The sequence below is a fragment of the Xenopus laevis genome, chromosome 3S (genome assembly GCF_017654675.1).
Source record: "Xenopus laevis strain J_2021 chromosome 3S, Xenopus_laevis_v10.1, whole genome shotgun sequence".
NCBI lineage: Eukaryota > Metazoa > Chordata > Amphibia > Anura > Pipidae > Xenopus > Xenopus laevis.
In genome coordinates, this window is record NC_054376.1 from 64319964 (window position 1) to 64332543 (window position 12580).

Genomic DNA, 12580 nt, shown 5'->3' on the forward strand with positions numbered 1-12580 from the left:
CCAATTTAAACCACTGCCTAGTTGGTAGGGTAATTTGGACCCTAGCAACTAGACAGCTGCTAAAATTCCAAACTGGAGAGCTGAAAGCTAAATCATTTTAAAACACCACAAAAAAAAAAATGGATTCCAGTTGCAAATAAGTTTTAGAACAGGGGATCCCAACCTTTTTTTTACCCATGAGCCACATTCAAATGTAAAGAGAGTTTGTGAGCAACACAAACATGAAAAAAGTCCTTTGGGGAAACAAATAAGTGTGGCTATTTGTTAGCCCGTATGTGTACTGGCAGCCTACAGGAGGTTCTACTGCCCGTACACCTGGTTTTTATTCAATTAAAATTTTCCTCCAAGCCTAGAATTCAATAACAGGCACCTGCTTTGAGGCCACTGAGAGCAACATCCAAGGGTTTGGTGAGCAACATGTTACTCCTGAGCCACTGGATGGCTATGTTGCCAAAACATTCCCTTTGTCAGGAAAGGGAAAATGATATCAAATAAATACCACTTTACTATTACAGTTTTTCAAATAAAAATAAAAAAATGTCCTTACTTTCATTTAGTTCTGTTTTTTTGACACATTATTAAGAGGATTTTTTTGCTTAAGCATTAGCATGTCTAGTGCCCTTGCTTTTTTATTATGTTAATTTTAAGGTTACACGCATGATAATGAAAACACCTCAGATATGATAAACAATTCTGCTGTAGAAATGCATATCCATAATTATCAGTCGCATATCAAAAGATGTAGAATAGTTAAAACAGTATAAATTCTGCATTCTTTAACATTAATATTTATGTAATAAATATGAACTAATGAGACCATATTGGAGTGGAGAGGATAGTTGTATGAAAATAAATATTTTGCTCCAAGCTTTTTTTTTTTTTTTTTTCTTATTTACAGTTGTTGCTAATTTGTTGCAGGGGAATTGTATTTTTATGTTGCAGATATTCTGTTGGATTGACTGGAGACCATACAATATTTAAAATACAATTACCGGTATATATTTAAAAGAACTCTCCTCACGGGATTTTAGTGCCTTTATGAGAAGGTAAAGGTAGGACCTTTCTTCTCTTTTTTCCCCATCAGGAAGTTCCTCTTGTTCGACTTCCACTTTTGTAATGAACCCAGACCATGGGGCAGATGCCGTGGAATTCTATACTTTTGTTGCGCTGTCATTATCAGCACTACTAGAGGTAGTTAGCTTAACAACTGTGGTGCCTTTGGGTTTGTACTCAATTTTGGTTTCACCTTTCATGCCAGAGTGGGCTTCATCTTTTCTTAATTTGGTTTTCTTTGGTTTTCCCTGAACTTGCTGTCACGAACACGATACTTCCAACAGCACGTGACTTTAAGGGGCTGATTCACTAAGCTCGAGTGAAGGATTCGAATGAAAAATACTTCGAATTTCGAAGTATTTTTTGGGTACTTCGACCATCGAATTGGTTAAATTCGTTCGAAGTCGAACGAAATCGAACGAATCGAACGAAAAATCGTTCGACTATTCGACCATTCGATAGTCGAAGTACTTCCCCTTTAAAAAAAACTTCGACCCCCTACTTCGGCAGCTAAAAGCTACCGAAGTCAATGTTAGCCTATGGGGAAGGTCCCCATAGGCTTGCCTGTGATTTTTTGATCGAAGGATTTTCCTTCGATCGTTGGATTAAAATCCTTCGAATCGTTCGATTCGAAGGATTTAATCGTTCGATCGAACGGAAAATCCTTCGATCGATCGATCGCAGGATCAGCGCTAAATCCTTCGACTTCGATATTCGAAGTCGAAGGATTTCAATCCGAGGGTCGAATTTCGAAGTATTTTTAACTTCGAAATTCGACCCTTAGTGAATCGGCCCCTAGGTGTGGCTATCAGGGGTCACTCACCTCATGATACCTTGGCCTGTTTTATTAACTATTACAGGCCTGTATCATGACACTTGCGTTGTCTCACCAAAAGCTTGGGCCTTTGCTTGTTTCTGCCTTAACACTTCCTAGAAAAAATAAATGGAGTTTCTTATTACACAAATTAGTCCTAAAATATCAACAGTTATACTGGACAGAAAATTCATCTGCCTCTACAGTGAAACACATCAGACAAAATAGTGAAGCAACCATTCAGAACTAAATACGATAAGGAACACTAAAGCTGCCATACTTTTATTTATACCATACATTGTCTGTTACTAGAAAACATCTTATGCTGTTCTTTTCTTACCAGGCTGCACTGTGCCCTCCTCTCTTTAAGCTTCAATTTATTCATATCTTCCAGGGAGAACTCCACAATTGGTCTCTGTGCAATAAAATAAATACAAAACTTTATCTGACAGTCAGGGGATATTCTGAAGCCCATCAGTGTAGAGGACAGATTTAAGTTGTATCTGGCTAACTATTTTTTTTTGTAATATTTACAAAAAGGATTTACACAAGGATTGGTGGTATGATATTCCAGAAAGAAAAGAAATCTGATGAAGCAAAGGATGTTAATTCATAATGGTTTTCTAAATCTAGTTTAATACAGGTATGGGACCTGTATGGGTCTTTCCCTAATTTGGATCACCATAGCTTAAAGGGATACGGTCATGGGGAAAAAAAAATTCCCAAAATGAATCAGTTAATGCTCCAGCAGAATTCTGCACTGAAATGCATTTCTCAAAAGAGCAAACAGATTTTTTTATATTCAATTTTGAAATCTGACATGGGGCTAGACATATTGTCAATTTCCCAGCCGCCCCAAGTCATGTGACTTGTGCTCTGATAAATTTCAGTCACTCTTTACTGCTGTACTGCAAGTTGGAGTGATATCACCCCCCCAGCAGCCAAACAAAAGAACAATGGGAAGGTAACCAGATAACAGCTCCCTAACACAAGATAACAGCTGCCTGGTAGATCTAAGAACAACACTCAATAGTAAAAACCCATGTCCCACTGAGACACATTCAGTTACATTGAGAAGGAAAAACAGCAGCCTGCCAGAAAGCATTTCTCTCCTAATGTGCAGGCACAAGTCACATGACCAGGGGCAGCTGGGAAATTGACAAAATGTCTAGCCCCATGTCAGATTTCGAAATTGTATATAAAAAATCTGTTTGCTCTTTTGAGAAATGGATTTCAGTGCAGAATTCTGCTGGAGTAGCACTATTAACTGATGCGTTTTGAAAAAAAAAACATGTTTTCCGATGACAGGATCCCTTTAAGTGTGCTAAAGATAATTTACATTAAACAATCCCAATAGAATTGTTTTACTTAAACAAAAAAAAACAAACTGCAGTCATGGCAGTAACTGTATGCAAATCTAAAATCCGATGAAGTGCATTGGCATATAAAGAAATCTCACCTTTTTTGGACCAAAGATGTCTGGATTGTTGTTGACACTTCTTAGGGCTGCCAGTACATGTTCACGGTCATTAAATCCAAAAAAGGCATACCCTAGAGACTGACCATTATGGTTTCCACCCATACCTTTAAAATCCCGCATGACACGGCACTGCAATGTAGCAAAAGATAATGGGATATATAACACGAATGTATTGATGGGCAAAATTAGATCTGTAAAAATATAACAGCTACAAAAAGTAGGTAGTGAAAGGCCCATTGAACCTTAAATAAAATTGTAATTACAACCATAACAGCAGATACATCATCACTATAGGTGACCTTACCTCTATATTTGCTTTTACCCTGGGTTAATATTTTAGGTTTACAGAACTGAAGAATCATTTTGGTAGCTTAGTAAGATATTAATAAATGGACAACCTTGTTCACAATCAAAAGTTTATAGATAATTGTTTATGTTCTGTTCTCAGAACAACATATACATCAGTGTTATTTGTGGGACCCCTGTAAAAGTAATTTGTATTCTAGTTTCAGAGTTCTTTTGTGACCGATAATAAAAAACGAAGAAGGGCAAGGTTGAAACAGCAGTTAATTGTACAAAACATCTAAAAGAACAACTTTATTAACTCAAACAACTGCTAAAAGCAACAAAAGTTTGTAAACAGGAATAAGTACCATGAAATGATGGAAATGTTAGGCTGCCTAAATAACCAAGATGTAACTCAAAACATTTGTGCTTTCTTACCTCTTTGATCCGGACAGAGGACCCCCCTCCAGATGCAGTAAGGATTAGCTGACGCAGTATGTCATCTGCAGATTTAGAGATGTTGTGAACACAGAGGCGGGTTTGGAAACAAAGATGTTCTGACATTTTTGCTTCTGTCGCTTAATCTCCTAAAACTAATAGAGCAAGACATTTAAAATGTCAGATGCCATTGTGCAGGAGATCATCTACACGTGGGATGCACTTAAATACAAAAAGCAACTTTTAAATGAGCATTCTAGACTTACTCCACTATTACATAACAAAGACTTTGCACCAGGTATGCAACCCATTCATTTTAACAAATGGACTTCCACAAACAAGCTTTGGGCTTACCAATTGCTTAACGGACGATCCATTAAACCTATGGCGGATATACTACCACCAGAAGTCATAAATGCAATCAAAAGTTTACGCCTCTGCCAAATCCAACATTTTTTGCATAGAAAAAGAATCATTGATGATACAGGACCGGATGATACCTTATTTGAACAAATGTTCACTACTTCAGACCGTACCTCTCATGAAATAGCCAAAATATACAAATTGTTATTAGGCAGCGCTCATTTGCCCATGAACAACTATAAAAGGAAATGGGAGACAGAATTACATTGCACTTTTACTGATGGGGAATGGGAGTTGATTGTCATAAAGTCGTACAAATCCTCTAGATGTGCCAGGATGTTAGAAAATAATTTCAAAATTTTATCTCATTGGTATAGAGTACCTCATATGCTTTCCAAAATATTTCCAACTGTCCCGGATGTCTGCTGGAGATGTGGCCAGCCTAATGGAACTCTTACACATATTTTATGGCATTGCCCTAAAATACAAATGTTTTGGAATCAGATTAAACAGATACTGCCTAGATTTACTGATTTGGATATACTGGATTCGGCGCAATTTTTTCTACTACATCACAACGAGATGTCTGCCACAAGATATAAAAATTCACTTCTCTCAACTTTAGTGACTGTTGCTAAAATGCTGATACCTTTCCACTGGAAATCGACGACAATTCCTACACTTAAGGACTGGGCACTCAAGGTAAATGAGATTTACCAGTTTGAACGTTATAAGTCGGATAGCAGTCAACCAAAGCAGCAGAAGAACTTAGCTCTTAAATGGTTTTATTGGGTGCAATTTTCCGAATCCCCAGAATATGCTGCTCTAATATCGTGATTCCATTGTAGGTACCATGGATGTACCACTGAGACCCCTGGCACTCAATTAGATATTCATTCATTCACACACCTGCTCATTCTTGCTTTCATATATCCACATTCATATTGCTGTTTACATTGTTAAGTGGAACACACTCACTTCTCTCTTTTTCAAAATACCGGTGAAACTGAAATTTGCCTGCCCATTTCAGTTAGTTAGTCAGTTAGCTATTTTGCTAGTATGTTTTCTTTTTCATTTTTCTATTTTGTTTTGCTTCTTATTCTATTATTTATGTATATGCTACCGACTTGCATTTGACACCAATTGAATAGGCTTTAAAAATGACATATTGGGCCTGTACATTGTTGTATGTGTATTACCGATTTGGGATAAATGCTATATTTCTTTACAATGGTAGTATCTTCCTTATGTATGTTTGGTGTTGCATATAAAACTAAAATAAAGAATTTATAAAAAAAAAATGTCAGATGCCAGTTTAAATAGATTTTTCAGTAATAGCAAGCCCAAAAAGAAATATGTAGGGAAAAAAAAGAAGGTTTTGTTCTCAAGCACTTTTCTGGGTGTCAAAGCAGTCATATTTAGGTCCATGCTGGACAAGGAAAGGGAAAGGCCAACTTTTTGCAAAGTCATACAAAAGTGGTAAGGTGGATATCCCTTTAATAAATGAATAAACATGTTTCAATCTACAGTACTTGCATCTACTTGTATATCCAAAACTAATAATAACATTGTTTATGCTTTTTATAAGTAGATACTATATTTTGTATTATCATAGTAAATTTTTTTAAGTTTAACATGGAGTATTTATCTGTTATATTTGGGGAATGTCTGTCTGCTCACCATATAGTTTTGCTAGGTTTTCATGTTTGAAACTAAGAGTCCCTGCACTTCATACCTCATACTGTGACAGGACCAGGACAGGGTTTTTTGTAGAACTCATTTACTCCAATTTCAGAAGAAACGGTTCTGTTGAAACATTTAATTGTACATCAGTATATGCAAGGGCTTTCTAATTTAATGCAAATACTAACAAAGCTCTGTTTCAAATTGTTAAGCCCCTTGTTGACTTGCAATGCATTTAATTTTAATAAAATGCCCAGTCATTTCTGGGGCCTAATGATTAAGAGGGACGTAACATCTCAATACTGCAGTTGAACTCTAATACAAATGAGCACAATGAGGAAAGTAATTAAACACACTTTGACAGATTGATCAGATCAGTAAATGCTTTGATCAATGTGTAAGTTGTTTATGGGTGATCTACTGTATTTTGTTCCCCCAGCATATGACAGCTATGTGGGCAGGGTAAAAAATGCTTCAACCTGAGCTCCATTAACCTGAACTTAAAGTAATGGGTGCAGAGACAGGCACTGCTGTGTGACGTGTTTTAAATGGATATCCAGTTGCCCAAAACCTCACCTAGCAAATTTCCCCTTGTGTCATTACCTACAAAACAGTGATAAATGCAAACTGTTGGGTAATAAATCTGTCCCCTACTACTGAGCCACTTAACTGGGGCTGAAACAAATGGTTCTCTGCTTAAAAGCTCCAACTGGTGTAGAATGTATATTACAACTAATAATACTCTTCTCTGGAATTGTGTGTGTATTACTCTATTACAAATGTTCCACAACAAGGTGATGATGGATTCTTAATTCCTACAGCAATTACCTGAGCTCTTTTCACCAGATCTTCAGGACTCAGCCCCTCTGCAGCTTTTGTTCCTTCTCATATAACTAAAAATTAATGTATTGAGATTAGGATGGTAAAACCATTAACCTAAAGAACCATGACATTATTGGGTTGTCCCCTGGTACATAATTTTTGTGGTTCTTTTAAAAACACATCTGTAAAATGAGTTTCTTACCAAGTATGTCTCCTGTACAAAACAACCTAACATTATTTGTGTACAAACGTTATTTGTGTATTTTACATACTAGCTAAAAGAGAACTAAATTTTGCAAAATTCCATGTAGGATGTTGCCACTTTGCAAACAGATTTGTATAAAATAGAAGATGGGTTGCAAGCTTGTGGTAGAAATAATACTAGTAGTGTGTTGGGGCCTTCTTAATTGAGAAGGATTTGGGGATTTTTGTGGCTAACAAAAATTCTAGACAATGTCAGCCTGTGGCTGCTAAAGCTAATGAAGTAGTGTCTTGCATAAAAAAAGAACATTAACTTGAGGAATGTAAACTTAATTTTGCCTCAGATCCCTGGCAAGGCATCACCTTGAATATGCAGTGCAGTTTTGGGCTCCAATCCTTAAGCTGGATATTAATGAAAGTATGCAGATCTGCAACTAAACATGTAGAATGAATGGAGCAATTAAACTGAGGAAGCACTATTTTGTTTGGGATATTAAGAAAAGGTTTTCTTTTCAAGTAAATTAGAGAACATTATAACAGACTGTTGGGAATCTTTTTAACAAAACAAAGAAGAAAATAAAGAAGACTCCCGTTTAGACTTGATGAACTTTCATTTGAAGCAGTTAATACGGTTCTTTGCGGTGAGGGCTTTGGGGTTGCAGAATATCCAGCTGACGTTGTGATGGCAGATTTCGTTAATGCCTTTAAGATCTGCTTGGACAACATCTTGAACAACAATAATACCCAAGGCTATAATGATCTCAAGATCTGCAGTTCATTTTGCATAGGTATTGCTATTCATACTTTATACTTCCGTCCTTCCCTGGCCAAGTAGAGATTCCTAGTTCCTGTGGGTTTTTTAACCTTTTTTTCTGTAGTTTTTCAGCTTCCTCCCTGCTCACTGCTGGATTTACCAACAGCTTTCTGTCATCAAGCTTCAGACCACCATTCTAAGCAAAATTACAAGTTTTTTTAAAATTTATTTTATTTGTTAAAAAGCAGGTATCTAACAGGCAGTGAAACATCACACATGCTGTGTCATACGCACTTTTACATTTATAATTAAGGCTGGAGAAAAAACACATTATTGGCTTCTATTATATTAAACAAAAACCTTTCAACTAAACCTTCCTATAAAATAATTTCTACAGTGGGTGAAAATCAAAAAGGGTACTGTACACTACTAAACAAGTGGGACAATGATACAAATTGGTAGTAATCACAGGAAGGAATTTACCTTCTAGTTATAGTTAAGTTGTCTAGCCTCTAGACACATGTCCCATATTTTATTTTTACATTGTGGAGCATTGTTAGATACATCAGCCTAATACGTTGTATGGCCTTATTTACAAAGTTTAACCATTGAACGGTCTGTGCATTTGGGTTCAGTAGAAAATAATTATTTACATATTGCATTCATATTTACATGTACTTACATGTTCTAACCTTATCTGCACAAGCTGTACCTCTTGACCATGCCTCTTGTATTTGAGTTTGAGCACAGAGCCTTATAATTGTTCTACGATATCTATCACAATTGTGTAATACTGCAAGAAATGTACGATCATAGTAATGTGTAATAATCATAGTACCTCAGATTCGTCATTAGCAGCTGCCAGACACTTCTCAGCTGCTTCTTTTTCCACAAACTGAACAAAGGCACAACCTGAAATGCAAGGAAACATGATACAGAAGAGTAAATAATAAATCCTGCCTGGCAGAAAGAGTTGAGCACATTTTAACTTTTCCTAGTCCCAAAGTTAATCAGGACCAAGGCCAACACGTAGTATATTTTAATTGTTTGCACTGCATTCTCTGCATTCATTTTTAGCCATGTACAGATAGAAGAAAAGTATAATGTATATATTAGAATGTATACTTAAATACCAATTGCTGGGAATTTGCAATACAGATAGGTCAAGGTCCAAATCTCATTTTCTGCTTGTAAATTTGCAACAACCCCAAGCTTAGCTTGTGAGCATGTGAGTTTCACAGACACTTTCCAAGATGTTGACCCCTTATGATAAGTTTTAAGTCCTGGATCATTGCTGATATTGAGATTCTGAAACTTTAGGCTGGTGCAATAAGTTCAGTATATAAAATATAGCATTTTAACCATATTCATTTTTAGGGTTTAGTTCTCTTTTAACAGGCAAAAGCATTTCTCTACAGCAGCCAATAAACTTAATGTGGAAAAAGTGCCATCTAATTTCTTTAAACAAATCCTATCAAACTCATTTACAAATACACTCATTTCCAAAAGTAACTTTTTGCCAAAAATCCATATTTAGTTATACCCTGGAGCACTGTTACGGGTCACCAAGCAATGTCTCCAACATGTATCACTAATTAGTGTACAGAAAACTGACCTTTGGAGTGTTCTGTAACTGGGTGCATCACTATCCGGACATATTTAATGTTACCAAATCTTAACAACATCTCTTCTAGGTTTTCTTCTTCAGAGTTAAAGGAGAAGGAAAGCGCCAAGACAGTTTATTTCCAACATATTAGCCAAAATAGTGCAAGCTAGAATGATATATTTATTCTGCAGAATGCTTTACCATACCTGAGTAAACAGCTCTAGACACTGTCTATTTTTGTTTAGGATAGAAGCTGCCATATAAGCTTGGTGACACATCACTTCCTGCCTGAGTCTCTCCCTGCTCACTTACAGCTCTGAGCTCAGATTACAGAAGGGATGGGAGGAGGGAGGGAGTGAGGAGCAAACTGAGCATGCTCAAGCCCTGCCCTGGATGTTTCAGCTAAAAACAGGAAGTCTGATACAGAAGCCCATGTATACACAATAGAGGACTCAGAGCAGCATTACTTTGAGGGTTTACTGGTGTATTTATATAGACCTTTCTGATAAAGCTTACTTAATTTTAGCCTTTCCTTCTCCTTTAAATGACAGGTTCCTTGAGGGTAGAATATAAACAGTTTAGAATTATTCTAGATGATTTATGTAAATGCCAGTAGCCATCACTGTAAGTGCCAAGCGAGGCACCTAATGAGACAATTGCAGCAGCCACTACTAACATGTTGCTCAATTGATATTGAAATGCTGCACACCCTAATTACCAGCTATTACCACAGCTGCAGAAAGAGCAATATGTAAATCCACTACAATGTGGTTATTTGCAGTAATTCTAAAGTGGTTTAACAAAAACCGTTGCGAGGGTCGTAAAGTACACAAACAAAACAGAAGAAAAAAAATTAACGAAATACAAGTGGATGAACATGTCTAATTAATGCTCTCAAACAGAATAGCTATTGAGTCAAACATGCAATTCTAAAGATTAGTGTGTATAGAATACACTGAAAACATAAAGCACTTCAATTGTAGCCTTGCAAAAATTCAAAGGTCTATATTAATTAGAAGATGTATTATAGCATTAGTACAATTATAGGTCAGTGATACCATTGGCCTTTAATTTTATTAATACTATAATTATCAGCATACTATTTTACATTGGGTCATGTATGGCATCTGTTTAAAATAATACTTCTTAGGTGTTCCAAAAGATCCCTGATCAATATCTCATGTGAAAACCATGTGACAACAAAACAGCTTAGTGGCATGGCCTAGCTAACAGGAACATTGTCTGATGGAATTGGTGTCATATTAAGGATGTTTTCCTCCAATACACATCAATATTTTATAGAAAGATATATCTGAATAAAATCACATTTACTGTAAGATTGGAAAATGCATAGAAAAAGTGCATAAATTATTTTGACAAATGTTTAGTGAAATAACTGTAAATTAACACAAATATAACGCACCTAGTGAACAAAGTGTTACCCTCGTTAACATCAGATGGCCGCTGTTCTTTTTTTCTTTACTTCTACCTGCAATAAACCCTTAGATCCCCCAAATCTGGTGGAATAACCACTACAAATAGACAATGAAGTGATTTAAGCTTCTATTAAATATTACTCATCTGAATAAATAAATCAGTGACATTAAAGGAAAACTATACCTTCGAAACAATGTAGGTTTCTAAAACAATAAATTACATAAAACAATTTGTATATAAGAACCTGCCTCATGTAAATAAACCTTTTTTACTAGCATGTGCCATTGTGTAATGGCTCTCATTTTAAGAAATAAGGCCGCCCCCTGGGATCATACAATTCACTGTGCACACAAACAAGCCATACTTGTTAGGTCACATGAGTCAATTAACGGACAAACTTGTGTCTTTTGCTTCCACACGTCTTCCCGTTACACTTCAAGTTGTGGTATTTCCGACCAAAGGAGAAAACTGCAGGCACTTACAGATCCCACAAACAGGCTTGTAAAATAATGGAGAACTTTATTTAGGCCACAAAGTAGATAAAACACATAGCCTGTTTCGTGATCTCTGAGGCAGCACACAGATCATCACAACATGAAGGCTCAGGGGAAAAGATGTAAAAGGGCAATATTCACTTAAATTTATATTTCATATCAGTGAGATACTTTAATATGCCACTTAAATAGGATGTGAATAGTAACTTAAGTATTCATTTTGGATGTATAGTTTTCCTTTAAATATTCCTTATACCTTTCTTTTGCATTTCTGCTTCCCTGTTGAGAGTCTGTAGACATATCGTCCTCCTCATCGGTTTCATCTTGATCGCCATTGTCATCATCATCATCCTCCTCTTTCTCACTGATGGACACCTTAGATGTCTTCATGGGCCTAAAAGTTTAGAGAGTAGCCAATGCTAGTTTTATGTTGTCAAGGACAACCAACCTTTCATGCGAGCCTACCAACAACAGCTTACAGTTACAGATCACTTGTTTAATTGGTTAAAGAACAATCAGTCAGTCTTAGAAAAAGCTAAACAACATGACTTCAACATATGCTGTACATTTAGCCCTTATAACAGAGATTATAAATCATATTTCACACAGGCCTTAATTTACAAAATGTCAACAGCCAGGCATCATCTATTTGAAACAATAATACTACTGAAACATGTTTAAGATATAAACTCTTTTACTATAGAGCACAACAAAACAGTTGGTTGCCTTATAAATACTTTTTATTATTATTATTATTATTATTATAATATGGAAGCAAAAGTGACATATCTGCAAGCAAGTAATGGATGCCTCTAAATATGGTAAATACCATTTACTAAAATCGTGATTTTACATCTAAACAATGAATTACTCATTCTGGAAAAATGATTTCAACCAGAAAAAGAAATGTACAAAATATGAAATTAGGTCCATGCACCACAGCCTAAATATTAATCAATCATAGGTAAATAGAGGCACAACACAGGAAATAAAATATTGAAAAAATAATAGTCACAACAACCCCCACCTAGAATGCAGAAGCCAAGACCCTGTATATATATGCACACTCAAATGTAGAAAATCAATCTATTTCCAAAATACATCAGACTTGGTTAAAAACACAGAAAAAAACAGTGACAATTTCTTCCCC

At 35.9% G+C, this 12580-nt stretch overlaps 1 pseudogene; it reads right to left on the reverse strand.

Annotated features, from left to right (window-relative positions):
• Positions 1-1017: 1017 nt before the first annotated feature.
• Positions 1018-11820, reverse strand: LOC108712341 (annotated as a pseudogene).
• Positions 11821-12580: the final 760 nt, after the last annotated feature.